We start from the raw sequence: 18,504 nt of genomic DNA, 5'->3' as shown, positions 1-18,504 counted from the left end.
AGCTCCAGGGACCTGGGTTCGATTTCCGGCTTGGGTCACTGTCTGTGTGGAGTTTGCACATTCTCCTCGTGTCTGCGTGGGTTTCCTCCGGGTGCTCCGGTTTCCTCCCACAGTCCAAAGATGTGTGGGTTAGGTTGATTGGCCGTGCTAAAATTGCCCCTTAGTGTCCTGGGATGCGTAGATTAGAGGGATTAGTGGGTAAAATTTGTAGGGATATGAGGGTAGGGCCTGGGTGGGATTGTGGTCGGTGCAGACTCGATGGGCCAAATGGCCTCTTTCTGTACTGTAGTGTTTCTATGATTTCTATGATCTTCTCCATCAGCTTACCAACCACTGAGGTTAGACTCACCGGTCGGTAATTTCCTGGGCTATCCCTATTCCCCTTCTTGAAAATAGGAACCACATCTCCAATCTTCCAGCACCTCACCCGTCTCCATCGACAATGCAAAGATCATCGCCAGATGATCAGCTAAGCACTTTTTATAATCACTGGTTGTGGGTCAGGAAAAGCAGGAGATCTTTCCCCCATCAACTCAATCAAATCTTCTACCACAGTCAACAAACCCTACCTCCACCCCCAAACCAGTGATCTATTCCAGTCCCCTCCCTCCCAATTGCTGGTCTGAATTCCTACCCATTTGCTGGAGACCATCCCAAGAGCTGTGGCCTTTCAGCCTTGATTTTGCCACCCCGCAACCGGCCAGTCACTCAACCCGTCCGGCTGCCGCATGTGAACTGGTGCCAAAAATAGTAACGTTTTAACGTTTATTTATTAGTGTCACAAGTAGGCTTACATTAACACTGCAATGAAGTTACTGTGAAAATCCCCTAGTTGCCACACTCCGCGCCTCTTCGGGTACACTGAGGGAGAATTTAGCATGGCCAAGGCACCTAACCAGTATGTCTTTCAGACTGTGGGTGAAAAGCCACGCAGACACAGGGAGAATATGCAGACTCCACACAGACAGTGACCCAAACTGGGAATTGAACCTGGGTCCCTGGCGCTGTGAGGCAGCAGTGCTAACCACTGTGCCACCTAAAGGTAAAGGTCCTGTCATTAAAATCAGCAAGACCCCTGTTTCCCATTGTCCATCCACCAATTTGCTGGATATTTCATATATCTGATTCTTCTCAGCGCAATGCAGAAATGACACAACTTCTAAGTCTAAAATAGTACTTTGAAATATCTCAACCGTTATATGATGTCTCCACATATGTCCATACCATTGGCTTCTCAAGTCTCTCTGTTTACGTTAGTTCTCAGAGATAACACCCAAGGCTTAATTAGTCAAGCAAAGTGAATATAGACTAGTCAACAAACTAATATATTCAAACACAGATCAATCAAACCATTGAACATTCCCTGTCTTTTCACAAGCACAAGGGTAACGAATGCTGGACTTGCCAGAGAAACTCACATCCCTTGAAAGAATTTAAAAATCAAGCTGTTATTCCATCTCCAGCATCAGTAAATATTGGGGACTTAGTATTTTTATGGTGGATGGGGAGGGTGAATGAAGAATGATGGTTGTACACCTTCCTGAATCTCCTACTCGGATGATTTACTGCAGTATTTTCCCATTTTCGTATTTGAAACATTGAGTGAGTTCATTTAAGTACAAGCACCATAAATTTTAAATAGCTTACAAAGGCTTCCCGGTTGGAAAAATACTCTTTCCAAACATTGGGATTGTATGGTTGGAGGGGGGAGGGGTGCAGTGGTGGGAGCTAGGAGGCTCATGAAAGTTTACAGCCTTTAGCTATTTCCAGCAGCCTCCTCAATAATTTAATAAAATCATTGTGTTTGCAGCTCGCAGTGATATAGGAACTGGTTTTGAAACATGTAGAGCGGAACACCCCCATCTCACCTTTGGTGGGTTTGTTGGCAGGCAGGAGTGGAGAATCCAGTGGGAAGCAAAAAAGTTGGAAGCTCGCTGGTGTAAAATCCCACTCCAATCCTCCCAGTGGCAGGTGAATTGTTGGTCCAATATTCCAGCTGGCTCATGGCATGAATGCAATTTGCATTCATTTGCATCTCATGAATGCTCATTAAAACAGCTGCCCACTGATCAGCCTTTCAATCTTGCATCACACCGTGTGAAATTAGGTCAGTCTAAACCCTGATTGCTAATGAATGGCACGAACAAGGCCGTCCTCAGGTTACTAGAGACTTCAGGGTGAGTGTAACAACTTTATGCCATAGCGCTGCGCTGCTCCTGATGCGCTGTCCACCACTCTGCTGGGGCAGACTGGTTCCTGCCCTCCATCTCCATGACAACCTGGTCTTTATGGGCAGAACTGTGCTGCTGGACACATGGACACTCCTGTCTCACTGAGTCAGATCATTACTGGGCCTGGGGTTGAGGAGGATAGGGGTCTCCTTCCCTAGTGTCTATCTGGTGCTGCAGAACTCATGCAGTCACCACAACAAAGGTCTAAAGTTTGACCGAGGATAGATTGCGAGCTGAGGCTGGGGGCTGAGGGGGGGGGGGAGCTGGACGTCTTGTTGGCCTGACGAAGACAAGGGGGCAAAGTGGAAGGAGGGTTGTGCGATGAGGGATGTAGGGAAGGTCAACAAAGAAAAAAAGAACAAAGAAAATTATAGCTCTTCGCCCCTTCAAGCCTGCACCAACCATACCGCCCAACTGAACTAAAACCTCCTACCCTTCCGGGGACCATATCCCTCTTTTCCCATCCTATTCATGTATTTGTCAAAATGCCCCTTAAAAGTCACTATCGTATCTGCTTCCACTACTTCCCCCAACAGCAAGTGTCAGGCACCCACAACACTTTGTGTAAAAAAACTTGCCTCGTACATCTCCTTTAAACCTTGCCCTTCGCACATTAAACCGGTGCCACCTCATAATTGACTCTTCCACCCTGGGAAAAAGCTTCTGACTATTCACTCTGTCCATGCCTTTCATAATCTTGTAGACTTCTATCAGGTCTCCCCTCAACCTCCATCATTCCAGTCAGAACAAACCATGTTTCTCCAACCTCTCCTCCAAGCTAATGTCCTCCATACCAGGCAACATCCTGGTAAATCTTTTCTGTACCCTCTCCAAAGCCTCCACATCCTTCTGGTAGAGTGGCGACCAGAATTGAACACTATATTCCAAATGCCGCCTACCTAAGGTTCTATAAAGCTTCATTGCAGTGTTAATGTAAGCCTACTTGTGACATAAAAAATAAACTAAACTTTAGTTTTGGAAAGTTACTTCCTATGCTATAACCTATTCTGGCTTTAGCATCCACTGTGTATAGTGGGCAAATCACATTAGCATGAGCCACTATATGTGGTGGGAGCTGGGCAATAAATGGGTAATTTTAGATAGACTGGAAATGGAATCCCAGAAAAAAGCATGACAGATAATTAGATAGATTGAGATTATGAGGATTATGACAGGGTGGATCAGGAGCAACTGTTCCCCTTATTTCAAGGTTCCCCTTCCCTGTTTCAGTCATAGGTTCAAGGTGAGGGGCAGGGGGTTTAGGGGGGGGGATGTAAGGAAACACTGTTTTACCCAGAGGGTGGTGATGGTCTGGAATGCGCTGCCTGGGAGGGTGGTAGAGGCAGGTTGCCTCATATCCTTTAAAAAGTATCTGGATGAGCACTTGGCCTATCATAACAACCAAGGCTATGGGCCACGTGCTGGTAAATGGGATTAGGTGGGAGGTCAGGTGTGTCTCATGTGGGGGTATAGACTCAATGGGCTGAAGGGCCTCTTCTGCACTGTATGACTGTATGATAGGTAGACAAACAGATGGTCCACATAGAACCTAATCCCAGTGCCCAGTGAGTGTTTTGCCCCTTGCCAAGCAATGACTTTGGCCCTCCATTGAATAGCATTAACTCATAACAGCGTAATAGTTTCAATATACGAGTATATATAATAAGTAGGTATTCTACATTGCCCATTGACTCTAGACACAAAGGGTGATAATAATTCTAATTCACTGAAAAGGGTGAGGGTGCTGGGACAGTTGGAGCTTTCAAAGCCGAGATTGCTAGATTTGCGTCGGGTAATGGACCAAAGGCAAGAAAATGTAGCTGATCATCCTTGATGTAACTGGCTCGAGGGGATGAATGGCCTCATCTGGTTTCTATGCTCCTCAGAATGTGTATACACGTTGCACAAACTCAAGTTTTAAAATATTCCACCAGATGGCACAGAAGGATTTGTGTTTGATTTGAGTAAGGGAATCGAGGGTTATGGGGATAAGGCGAGAAAGTGGAGTTAAGGATTATTATATTAGATCAGTCATGATCTCATACAATGGCGAAGCACACCCAATGGGCTGAATGGCCTACGACTGCTCCTACATCTTATGGTCTAATGGTGATATTGTTGTATACAGCTTTGTGGAATGAAAGTGCAAAGCATTGATCAAATCAAAATTAAAATGTAAATTCTCCATTCTTTTAAAGAACGCAAAAACATATCAGTGGATGAAACTGGGATATTTATCCTTAAATCCCGATCGTGATGAAAGCATTCAGTCAGAATTAGATATATTGATCAATTAGGAATCCAAAAAAAAAATTGGCAGAGTTGGCAACGAAGGTAAAATAAGATTTGCATTTATATAGCGCCTTTAACAAACTCAGGACATTGCAAAGTGCTTTGCAGTCAGTAATCCAAAGGCCTTGAAAGGTTCTGTATAACGATATGTTCCTTTTGCTCTAGAACTAGGGGGGGTCATAGTTTGAGGATAAGGGGTAAACCTTTTAGGACTGAGGTAAGGAGAGAGTGGAATTCACTCCCACGGAAAGTAGTTGAGGCCAAAACGTTGTCTGGTTTCAAGAAGGAATTAGATATAGCTCATGGGGCCAAAGGGGGAAGGTGGGATCAGGATATTAAATTTGATGATCAGCCATGATCAAAATGAATGGTGGAGCAGGCTTGAAGGGCTGAATGGTCTACGCCTGCTTCTAGTTTCTATGTTTCTATATGCATGATGATATATTGTAGAGTTACTTTATTTCATAATAACAACACTCCCAAAAATTGAAGGGCAGCACGAAACCTTTACTTTCATTATACAATTGCTTGGTCTAACTACAAAATTAATACAGCAGTTGTAATACAAATTATTTAGTCTCAGTTGCAGCATTCTGCAAAACAAGGTAAAGTTGAACAAATTTTCACTGAGATTAAATGATACAATATAGATTACAGCGCTGAAAGATAGATTTTGTGGCGGTGATTTGATTTTTACCAAGTTTTGAGAGAGGTTCATGTGACTGTATTGATTTGGCAGCTACCTTCTAAACAACTTATTTCCCCAGTGAACATTGGGATATAAATAATAATGTTATACAGGAAAAGCTAGCAAAACCCACTACTGATCACAGACATTTAACAACTCAAGGATGACCTTGACTGAAATAGAATCACACAGCATTGAAGGAGGCCACTCGGCCCACTGTACCTGTGCCAACGCTTTTGAAGGAGCTCAGCAACTAATCTCACTCAGCTGCACTTCCCCCCCATAGTGCAGCATATTTTTCCCCTTCAAGTTTTTATCCAGTTATAAGTCCAATACCATGTGAAGACAGGTAAGGGAGGTGGTGGCATAGTGGTAATGCATTGGAGGTCACAGTGGCACAGTGGTTAGAACTGCTCCCTCACAGCGCCAGGGACCCGGGTTCAATTCCAGCCTTGGGTGAGAGTATATGTAGAGTTTGCACGTTCTCCCTGTGTCTCTGTGGGTTTCCTCTGGGTGCTCCGGTTTCTTCCTACAGTCCGAAAGACATGCTGATTAGCTGGATTGCTCATGCTAAATTGACCCTTCGTGTTCTGAGATGTGTAGGTTAGATGGATTAACCATGGTACATGTGTGAGATTACGCGGATAGGGGCTGGGGGAGGAGGGCCTGGGTAAGATACTCTCTCAGAGAGTCGGTGCAGACCCGATGGGCTGAATGGCCTCCTTCTGCACTGTGGGGATTCTATGTCACTGGACAAGTAAGCCGCAGGTTCACACTAACACTCTGGAGACACAGATTCACACCCCACCACCATAGCATCCAGTGGAATGCAATCAATAAATCTGGAACTAAAACTGGAGGCAATGAAATTATTGTTGTAACCCATCTGGTTCACTAATGCCTTTAGGCTGCTGCAAAGTCCTTCTTATTAACATCAGGGGGCTAAAGGCAAATTACTGTGGATGCTGGAATCTGAAACAAAAACAGAAAAATGCTGGAAAATCTCAGCAGATCTGACAGCATCTGCAGAGAGAGAATAGATTCAATGTTTCAAGTCTGGATGACCCTTCTTCCCCCTGACTCGAAACACTGGCCAGCATTTATTGCCCATCCGCAAGGGCATTTAAGAGTCAACCACATTGCTGTGGATCTGGAGTCACATGTAGACCAGACAGGTAAGGACAATAGATTTCCTTCCCTAAAGGACATTAGTGAACCAAATGGATTTTTATGACAATCAACAATGGTTTCATGGTCATCAGTAGACTTTTAGTTCCAGATATTTATTAAATTCAAATTGCACCATCTGCCGTGTGAGATTTGAACCCCAGTCCCGAGAGCAGTACTCCGAGTCCCTGGATTACTAGTCCAGTGACAATACCACTGCCTTTCCTGTTAACAATTGCTGTTGAATCTTTGTAGTAAATCCGTCTGCTCAGTAATTTTGTACTACTTCTTAAAATAAGCTGAACCTATGTTTAGTTTACCAGTTCTGTGTGACAATGGTAAGTTGTCCCATAAACTAGTCATACAATAACCTGACATAGTCATACCCACTGAATCATACCTTATAGACAATGTTCCGGACACCACCATTACCCATACCTGAGTGTACCTGTCCTGCCACTTTCCAATTCCTTCCTTCATTGTAAGGAGTTGGGAACTAATTGTTACTGCAGTCAGGTGCTGAGCAACAATGTATCAGTCCATCAGCCACATGGACAACTGTAAGAAAAATATACTCGATGAAACCCCACCATTCTGGGTCTAAGAGCGTGATTATGTCAAACCTCTGGGAAAGAGAGGATATGATGTGGAGAGGACATAACAGGCACTGTTCTCTCTCTGCCGCCTCAGCTTAACTTGGTACTTTTTGCTAATTTGCAGCCCAGTTCCGGATGTTTCTCTTCATCCCCTCCCTGATTCTGCCTGACCTGCCCGCTGCCTACTTTACCCCTCATACTCCACCCCTCTTCTGTTAATTTCTTCCTTAAATTCCCATCCTTCGCCCTTCCCTTTCTCTCTCCTCTTCATTGTTTACCTTTCATTCCCCTGAATGTCACCCCTATCTGAGTCCTGTGGCCAATGCAGATGGTCCTGGCTGCTTTTCTCTAAATTCATTCACTGGGCGATACTGGCAAGGCCACTACTTACCACACAACTGAGTGGCTTGTGAGGGCCATTTGACTGTCAACCGCGTTTCTGTGGGTCTGGAGTGACATGTAGGCCCAGTCTGAGCGTGGAAAACAAAATTCAGTCCCTAGAGTTCAGTGTAGAATTGTGTTGTTTAATTTTTCTTCATTATGGAGGAAATCGATCTTTTCATCTCCTATATCAATGATGTAAAGTCAGCCAACCATCCCTTAGACACAAGATCAGTAACCATCTGTTCCTTCAGTTGCACATTCTCTAGTGAACCATGTGGCTCTCACAGTAATCTGGTGGTATCTTGGTCACCGTTCCGGTACTAGCTTTATAGGAGTATTACCAAACAAAATCTAACACCGAACCACTTAAAGAGATATTGGCCGGATATTGGCAGGATTCTCCAGTCCCGCCCGTGGGTTTCCCGCCGGTGTGAGGTGACATCAGTGGGAATTCCCATCGACAGTGGCGGGATCAGAAAATCCCGCTGCTCGCAAACAACGTGCCACCTCCCGCTGACGGGAAACACATGGCTGGAGAATTTTGCCCATTAGATTAGATGATCAAAAGCTTTGGTTCAAGAGGTAGGTTTGAAAGAGTGTCTTAAAGGAAGGGAGAGAGATGGAGACGCTGAGGGGGTTTAGATCATTCCAGAGCCTCGGGCCTCGGCAAATGGAGTCTCAGACGGTGCGGCTATTAAAATTGGGGATGAGCGAAAGATCAGAATTGAAGGGTTTCAGATGTCGGGTTGGAAATAGAGGGGAATGAGGCCATGATGGGATTTGAAAACAAGGATATGAGTTTTTAAATTGTGCTGGTACTTGACTGGGAATCAATGTAGTTCAACGAGTTCAGAGGGCTTCTGGTATGTCTTACATTGTGTGGAGATGCCGGCGTTGGACTGGGGTAAGCACAGCAAGAAGTCTCACAACACCAGGTTAAAGTCCAACAGGTTTATTTGGCAGCACAAGCTTTCGGAGCGCTGCTCCTTCATCAGGTAAGTGGGAGTTCTGTTCACAAACAGGGCATATAAAGACACAAACTTAATTTATAAGATAATGGTCGGATTGCGAGTCTTTACAGGTAATCAAGTCTTAAAGGTACAGACAATGTGAGTGGAGAGAGGGTTAAGCACAGGTTAAAGAGATGAGTATTATCTCCAGCCAGGACAGTTAGTGAGATTTTGCAAGCCCAGGCAAGTTGTGGGGGTTACAGATAGTGTGACATGAACCCAAGATCCCGGTTGAGGCCGTCCTCATGTGTGTGGAACTTGGTATCGGTTTCTGCTCAGCGATTCTGCGCTGTTGTATGTCGTGAAGGCCGCCTTGGAGAGCGCTTACATTAACCAAAGGGTAAAACTCCCTCAATAATCTGCCTCCATATTTTGCAACATTATATATGTCACAAGCAATGGAGAGAAGTTTGGATTTGGGTTTTCAAAAACAAATGTACAGAACCCAGCGAACTAAAATAAACGTTGAAATCGTAAACTTTGGAAATACTCAGGCAGATTCACTTTTGTGCCATGTAAATAGATCACACCACTGGCAGGATTTGTCTACCTCTGTCAAATTATTTTTCCTTATTTAGATTGGATTTTCTCCCATACCTGCCATCATTGCTAGTTTTCAGTTCAGTGTTGTGTCAATAAACCACTGATGTAACTGTGCGTCTGAGAACTCAAACAGCTTGCAGTCTCATAGCAAAGGACAGAGATCACAACATTTGTAAAGAATTCTGAACAAACTAAATTCAGCTAATCTCTGGGGTTTTGAGGCTGTGATGATTGTCCCTTCAAGGGCAACACAGCAGGGTAAGGGTCTACTTTAGCAAATAGACCTGTTTGTTGTATCCTAACATGAGGTAGGCATGTGTGAGTTACTGCGAGAGCTTCCCTGCTCTGCATATTCTGATCTTCAAAAGGGAAAATGATATTCAACTTGGAATAAAATATATCAAATAAATGGAGGAATGTGACATCTACCCATGCGCATAACAGAAAAGAACAAAGAAAAGCACAGCACAGGAACAGGCCCTTCGGCCCTCCAGGCCTGTGCCGATCATGATGCCCTAGCTAATGAAAACCTTCTGCCCTTACGTGGTCCGTATCCCTCTATTTCCCCCCTATTCATGTACCCATCCAGATGCCTCTTAAATGTTGCTAGTGTGCTTGCTTCCACCACCTCCTTTGGCAGCGCGTTCCAGGCACCCACCACTCTCTGCGTGAAAGACTTCCCCCGCACATCTCCCTTAAACTTTCCCCCCTCTCACTTTGATCCTGTGCCCTCTTGTAATTGACACTTCCACCCTTGGAAAAAGTCTCTGACTATCCATCCTGTCTATGCCCCTCATAATTTTGTAGACCTCTATCAGGTCTCCCCTCAGCACTGTCTTTCCAGTGAAAACAATCCTAGTTTATTCAACCTTTCCTCATAACCAACACCCTCAAGACCAGGCAACATCCTGGTGAACCTTCTTTGCACTTTCTCCAAAGCTTCCACGTTCTTCTGGTAATGTGGTGACCAGAACTGCATGCAATACTCCAAATACGGCCTAACCAAGGTTTTATATAGCTGCAACATGATTTCCCAACTTCTGTACTCAATGCCCTGGCTGATGAAGGCAAACATGCCATATGCCTTCTTAATCACCTTGGCCAACTGTGATGCCACTTTTAGGGAACTGTGGACCTGCATGCCCAGATCCCTCTGTATCTTAATGTTCCTAAGGGTTCTGCCATTTACAGCATAATTCATACCTAAATTTGATCCTCCAAAATGCATCACCTTGCATTTGTCCAGATCAAACTCCATCTGCCATTTCTGTGCCCAAGTTTCCAATCTATCGATATCCTGTTGTATCCTCTGACAATCCCCAGCACTGTCAGCAACTCCGCCAATTTTCGTGTCATCCACAAACTTACAAATCAGAACACCCACATTTTCCTTCAGATCATTTATATATACTTAAGCAGGCGGCACGGTAGCACAGTGGTTAACACTGCTGCTTCACAGCTCCAGGGTCCCAGGTTCGATTCCCGGCTCGGGTCACTGTCTGTGTGGAGTTTGCACATTCTCCTCGTGTCTGCGTGGGTTTCCTCCCACAGTCCAAAGATGTGCGGGTTAGGTTGATTGGCCAGGTTAAAAATTGCCCCTTAGAGTCCTGAGATGCGTAGGTTAGAGGGATTAGCAAGTAAATATGTGGGGGTAGGGCCTGGGTGGGATTGTGGTCGGTGCAGACTCGATGGGCCGAATGGCCTCCTTCCGCACTGTAGGGTTGCTATGATTTCTATGATACTACAAACAACAGAGGTCCCAGCACTGATCCCTACGGAACACCACTAGCTACAAATTTTCATTCTGAAAAACACCCTCCACCACTACCCTCGGTCTTCTATAACCAAGTCAGTTCTGTATTCATCCAGCCAGCCCACCCCGAATCCCATGTGATTTTAGTTTTTGTACCAGACTGCCATGTTAGACCTTGTCAAACACCTCACTAAATTCCATGTAAATTACATCCACAGCCCTTCCCTCAATTTGCTTTATCACCTCTTCAAACATTCAGTCAAGTTGGTGAGACGTGAACCTCCACATACAAAACCGTGCTGCCTGTCTGTTTTCCTCCAAATGTGCATATCTCCTATCCCTCGGTATCTTCTCCCAAAACTTCTCCACCACTGATGTTAGGCTCACCGGCCTATAACTTGCTGGATTATCCCTGCTTCCTTTTTTAAACAAGGGAACAGCATTGGCTATTCTTCAGTTCTCTGGAACCTCACCTGTGGTCAAAGAGGATGTGAAGATATCTGTTAAGGCCCCAGCTATTTCTCCCCTTGCCTCCCGCAGTAACCTGGGATAGATCCCATCCAGCCCCAGGGTCTACTTTAATGCAATTTAGGAAACTCGACACTTCCTCCTTTGATATATTGACATAATGTTCTCAAGAGCAGTCACACACCTATCCCTGACTTCAACATCCATCATGTCCTCCTCCTTGGTGAATACCGATACAAAGTGCTCATTAAGGATCTCACCCACTTCTTGTTGTTCCACGCATAACTTCCCTCCATTGTTCTTGAGTGGGCCTATTCTTTTTCTTACTACCCTCTTGCTCCTAATATGTACATAAAAAACCTGGGGATTCTCCTTGACCCTGTTTGTTAAAGACATTTCATGGCCTCTTTTAGCCCTCCTAATTCCACGTTTAAGCTCCTTCCTACTTTCACTCTACTCCTCAAGGGCTTCGTCAGTTTTTAGATGCCTAGGCCTATTGCATGCTTCCTTTTTCCTTTTGACTAAGCTTACAAGTTCCCTTGTCATCCATGGTTCCCGAGTCCTGACATTTCTATCCTTCATTTTAGCGAGGATGTGCCTGTCCTGCACTTCAGTCAACCAGCCTTTAAAAGCCTCCCACATGCCAAACGTGGATTTGCCCTCAAATTGCTGCTCCCAATCCACTTTCCCCAGTTCCTGTCTAATTTGGATGTAATTGGCCCCCTCCCAATGAAGCACCCTCACCCAAGGGCCACTCTTGTCCCGAAATCTTATGGAATCCATGGTCCTTAAGCCCACATTTAGTGCATCTGTTGTACATTAAAGCATCACGATTGTAAATGTCACGCATTCAAAATGTCTGTCACACTTCTCCTGGAGTAGCTCAAACATATTCGTAAAATAAATAACAGGCTGGGAACATGCAAAAGGAGCACTTAGCATTTAAACAGGAAAGCCAGTCATCTCCCACCTGTTTCTTATGACTTCTACAGGAGGTGAAAACTGGAATTTACAAGCCGCTCGAGTCAAACTTCCCTGGACAACAGTGACTAGTTTACAGGCGCCTGGAAGAAACACAAATAGACATTGATTAGATCTTGTGACATTAAAAGGAACAGCGGAGGTTAAACATGTCTCTTCTTACCGGTGAACAACTTTCAGTGACACACTTCCATCGCAACTGTTAGGAGTGAAGCACCAAGTCTCAAGTGTAACCTTCACATGGCTGTTATAGTCCAGGTCAGAAACTCCAAGGTATTTAATGGAGTTAGCCTGGACCATAAGTTTTGAATTTGGCTAGGTTAAGCAGAAGATGTCTCACTCCAGATATGATTCAAATGATCAAAGTTTAATTAAGAATACAGTTAACATATAGAAAGAAAATTAGCAGTAACTTCTACCAATTACAAACAAGAAAACAATCATAATATTGTATCAACCTTAACAACAAAATGCACTGTCCAAACACAACAAATCTCCTTATAAATATCCACCTGTCCCAGGTTTAGCACAGAAAATACGAATGCTCACGTGATGTTGGAACTTAGTCCTCTGGTTGAAGAATTGATACTCTGACTTCCCAGCCTTGTAACTTCCAGCAGACCTCGAGGTAGAGATAATGGCTGAGATTTTACTGGCACTCCCGCCCCGATTCCGGAGGGCAGGCAAGGCTCGGAGAACAGCATTCTCCGTTGGTCTCAGGCGGGATCGTACGAACCTCGGGTGGACGTGCCGGTAAAATTCCATCCAACGTTACTGATGGCCTCCAGCTAGCAAACCACCACCAGCAAAGTTTTCCCTCCAGAGATAAGAAAGACTGCTCCCAAACTGCAGTCCAAAATGCTTCTAACTAAACAGCAGGCAGCAGAATTCTCAATACCAGGGAGAGAGGCACAGAAATACTGTTTTTCAGTCTGGGGTTCAACAGCTTCTAACTAAAACTGAAAGTGAATCCTTGGGTTCCTCTGTGAAGGAACCACCTGACCTTGACTTGTCAATCAATCTTCCCACAAAGGGTTGTAAAGTCCCAGAGAGTGCATTAGGCCCAGATTAAAAATAAACAAAACCCCATTTAAACCATTTAAGCAGCAATAAAAGGACATCTATTCAGGCAGTTCGGTGCCTGCTTATATATGCAGAGAACATGATTAAAAATATCTTTCTTAAAGGCACAGCTGTGTCACATGGTATAATGCGTACAGTAGCATAGTGGTTAGCAGTGCTGCCTCACAGCTCCAGGGACCTGGGTTCGATTGCCGGCTTGGGTCACTGTCTGTGTGGAGGTAACAGGCTGTGGGTATCTGAAGGAAACACACGCAGACACGGGGAGAATGTGAAAACTCCACACAGGCAGTGATGCCATCGAGCAGGGTAAGGAACCAATCACATTGAAGTATTCTCACAGACAGCAAAGTAGGAAGCAAATTGACTGAAATTTTTCACTTTTGATTAAAATTTTCCAGGTTAGGATTATACACAAGTATATGATTAGTTTGTTAGGGCCAGTGAGGCTGGGGGAGCCTAATTCTGAAGTTAGTATGCTATTAAACACCCCGATATACCTCAATCAACAAGGCGTCAGTTTTTACTTAAAAAAAGTTTATTTATTAGTCACAAGTAAGGCTTACATTAACGCTGCAATGAAGTTACTGTGAAAATCCCCTAGTCACCACACTCCACTGCCTGTTGGGTCAATTCACCTAACCAGCACATCTTTCAGACTGTGGGAGGAAACCGGAGCACCCGGAGGAAACCCACACAGATACGGGGAGAACGTGCAAACTCTGCACAGGCAGTGACCCAAAGCCAGAACTGAACCCGGGTCTCTGGCGCTGTGAGGCAGCAGTGCTAATCACTGTGCTACTGTGCGCCCCCCCCCTACTGTGCTACCGTGTCGCCTTAGACTAATAGTGTAAAAGAGTACGTTCTTGTTAATTCAGTGATTTCTAATTGATTGTAGGAGATTGTAGGATTAGCTGTGTGAAATGTGTGGGGTTACGGGGCTAGGGCGGGGGAGATGACCTGGGTAAGAGAGTCGATGCAGACCCGATGCAGAGGCCGAATGGCCTCTTCCGCACTCTTCTCTGATTCTGTGACTTCAACATTACACCATCTGGCGAAGCATAGACTGACTCGCAGCAACTGTTGGATTTACACGTTCAGCTGGTGCTGACTCCAGGAGTCGCTGTCAGTTTCAGAGGAGAAACTGTGGTGAAAGATGAGAGTTCTGCCAAAGTCCCAGTCAATAGAAGATGATCCAAATCTGAAATGGGAAATCCAAATGCTAAAGCCGCATGATAGACGATGCGTACTCATTGGAAAATTTCAGAACTTTTACATCAAAACTCATTTTAAGCACCTCTGCAATTCACAATTTTGAAACGAACAATCTAAGTTTGGCTTTCAGACATAATTGGGCTATCACTTCAGAAACAACTTATATTTATAGAGCACCTTTGATGTAATACAAGGTGCCAATGTGCTGCAGGAAGCATTATAAAAGCTTCCTCAGAAGTTACCTCAGCAGTCAGAGCGCCCAGTTGACAGAAATACTCCAAAGCCCTCAGGCATAATTCATTGCAGCCAATCCAACTCCTCCACTTCTCCCAGATGCTCTCCTGCTGCTCCATACCATCACCCTTCTCCCTCTCCTCCTCAATGGTGCCTGCTTCTCTTCTCCCCCTGAAATGCTAGCACTTTATCCCCTCTCCTCCCCAACCCCATCACTCTCATTTTTCATAGAATCCCTACAGTCCAAAAGGAGGCCATTCGGCCCATCGAGCCTGCACCGACAACAATCCCACCCCAGGCCCTATCCCCGTTACCACACATACTTACCCCACTAATCCCTCTAACCTATGCATCCCAGGACACTAAGGAGCAATTTAGCATGGCCAATCCACGCAACCCCCACATCTTTGGACTTTGGGAGGAAACCGGAGCACCCGGAGGAAACCCATGCAGACACGGGGAGAATGTACAAACTCCACACAGACAGTGACCCAAGCTGTGTCCCTGGCGCTGTGAGGCAGCAGTGCTAACCATTGTGCCAGCGTGTCGCCCTGGCTCTCTTTCACTTTCTGTACCCAGTTAATGATGACATTCCACTCAGTAACTTGCCTCAAACTGTTACTCTCAGCTTAGCAGAGCTCAGAACTCTGACCCTGAATGGTGAGTTCACGGCAGGCAGTAATCTGGGCTGATGGGTTGGTACGATATGAAGGGGACATGATGGTGTCAGAGACAAATGAGGCATTAAACTGAAGCCACAACTGGCTGCTCAGGCAGATTTTAAAAATCTCATCACAGGATTTACATAAGAATTAGGAGCAGGAGTAGGCCATCTGGCCCCTCGAACCGGTTCCACCATTCATTAAGAACTTGGCTGATCTTTTTGTGGACTCAGCTCCACTTAGCCGCCCATTCACCATAACTCTTAATTCCTTTACTGTTCAAAAATCTATCTATCTTTGCCTTAAAAACATTCAATGAGGTAGCCTCAACTGCTCCACTGGGCAGGGAATTCCACAGATTCACAATCCTTTGGGTGAAGAAGTTCCTCCTCAACTCAGTCCTAAATCTGCTTCCCCTTATTTTGAGGCAAATGGCCCCTAGTTCTGGTTTCACCCACCAGTGGAAACAATCTCCCTGCTTCTATCTTACCTATTCCCTTCATAATCTTATATGTTTCTGTAAGATCTCCCCTCATTCTTCTAAATTCCAATGAGTATTATCCCAGTCTCCTCAGTCTCTCCTCATAAACCAACCCTCTCAACTCCGGAATCAACCCAGTGAATCTCCTCTGCACCCCCTCCAGTGCCAGTATATCCTTTCTCAAGTAAGGAGACCAAAACTGTACACAGTACTCCAGATGTGGCCTCACAGCACCTTATACAGCTGCAACATAACCTCCCTGTTTTTAAACTCCATCCCTTGAGCAATGAAGGACAACATTCCATTTGCCTTCTTAATTACCTGCTGCACCTGCAAACCAATGTTTTGTGATTCCTGCACAAGGACACCCAGGTCCCTCTGCACAGCAGCATGCTGCAATTTTTTTACCATTTAAATAATAATCCATTTTGCTGTTGTTCCTACCAAAGTGGATGACCTCACATTTACCAACATTGTACTCCATCTGCCAGACCCTCGCCCACTCATTTAAACTATCTATATCCCTTTGCAGACTTTCAGTGCCCTCTTGCACACTTTTTTAAAAGTAAAGTTTATTTATTAGTCACAAGTAAGGCTTACATTAACACTGCAATGAAGTTACTGTGAAAATCCCCTAGTCGCCACAGTCCAGCGCCTGTTCGGGTCGATGCACCGAACTAGACTGTGTGAGGAAACCGGAGCAAACCCATGCAGACATGGGGAGAATGCGCAAATTCCACAGAGACAGTGACCCAATCCAGGAATCAAACCCGGGTCCCTGCATTGTGAAGCAGCAGTGCTAACCACTGTGCTATCGTGCCGCCCCAGCACTGCTCTGCTTCATCTTAGTGTCATCTGCGAATTTTGGCACAGTACACCCGGTCCCCAACTCCAAATCATCTATGTAAATTGTAAAGAATTGCGTAAATCATAAACAATTGCGGTCCCAAAACTGATTCCTGATCTAATTTTAAGTTTATTTATTAGTGTCACAAGTAGGCTTACATTAACACTGCAATGAAGTCATTGTGAAAATCCCCTAGTCGCCACACTCCGGCACCTGTTCGGGTACACTGAGGGAGAATTTAGCACGGCCAATGCACCTAACCAGCACGTCTTTCAGACTGTGGGAGGAAACCAGAGCTCCCGGAGGAAACCCACGCAGACACGTGGAGAATGTGCAGACTCCGCACGGGCAGTGAGCCAAGTCGAACCCGGATCCCTGGCGTTGTGAGGCAGCAGTGCTAACCACTGTGGCACCAGGATTTGAGGAAGTGTAGGAAGATCTCCCAGTATCCTGGCTTATATTTATCTATCAACCAATAGTCGGGTGACCAAACCAGGACAGTCCCAGTTTTTCACCAAATGGCCCTGCAATTTCCCAAGAATAGTGAGATCAAATGTCTGTGTTTTCACCTTTATGTCAAATATAAATTGGGCCTGAAGGAGAAATTCTGTGCAAAGTATTTCCCCTCTTGCTGTTAACATCCATCACACCACAATTGGGGACCTATATTCCTCCCCCCCCCGGCCACTTTGACATCTTCAGGGAAGTTATCACTGCTTTTTGGCGCAGACGGTTTTGTTGCTGGTGATGCTTTTTAAACCATAGAATCCTACAGCGAAGAAGGAGGCCATTCAGCCAATCAAGTCTGCACCAACCACAATCCCACCCCAGGCCCTATCTCCATAACCCCATGCTTTACCCTAGCTAATCCCCCAACACTAAGGGGTAATTTAGCACGGCCAATCCACCTAACCCCGCACATCTTCGGACTGTGGAAGGAAACTGGAGCACCCGGAGGAAACCCATGCAGACACGGGGAGAACGTTCAAACTCCACACAGACAGTGACCCAAGCTGGGAATCGAACCCAGGTCCCTGGCGCTGTGAGGCAGCAGTGCTAACCACTGTGCCACCCCTAAATGATCTACAGAATAGGGTTTCCAATGCTGGCTGGACAGATGACTTTCCACATCCCTCAGGCTCCTACCATTGGTTGTCTAACATGTCAATCAAGATGCCCCGCCTTCCTATGGCTTTTCACCATGTAAGAAGTCTTACAACACCAGGTTAAAGTCCAACGGGTTTATTTGGTAGCAAAAGCCATTAGCTCCAAATAAATGCTACCAAACAAACCTGTTGGACTTTAACCTGGTGTTCTTAGACTTCTTACTGTGTTTACCCCAGTCCAACGCCGGCATCTCCACATCATTTTCACTATGTCCCAGTTTTGACTTTTGAGAATCTGGTGATCCAACCCACCAGCATTCAACGGTTTAACTAACCATTTGCTTCATTGCTGTTTGTGTGACCTTATTGTACATTGATTGGTGGCTGGTTTTGTCTTGAAAATGACAGAAATTAAACTTCAACAATAATGTGATTGTCCCTTTAAGGAGAACACAGCAGAGTAAGGGTTGCATGTCCTGTGTGACTAATTGGGACTCAAAGAGTGTGGAATCACCTCCATGGTGAGGGAGGCTCCTAGGCAGACATGTTGTCTGAACCCTTTAGGACCTGGCAAACACTGGCCACCAGGTTATGAATGAGTTTACCCAGGTATCCCACAATATCAGAACGGTCAAATCATTACAGACACAAGTTGGTACCAATGCAAACTGTCGCAACTTTATTAAGGAACAAGTAACAGTAAGACCTTAATACCAACAATACTATTCCTAATTCTCCCCTTCGTCGTTACAATACTTCCCAGAGT

This window comes from Mustelus asterias, chromosome 12 (assembly GCF_964213995.1).
Source record: "Mustelus asterias chromosome 12, sMusAst1.hap1.1, whole genome shotgun sequence".
Taxonomy (NCBI): domain Eukaryota; kingdom Metazoa; phylum Chordata; class Chondrichthyes; order Carcharhiniformes; family Triakidae; genus Mustelus; species Mustelus asterias.
Note: the sequence above shows the minus strand (reverse complement) of the source record.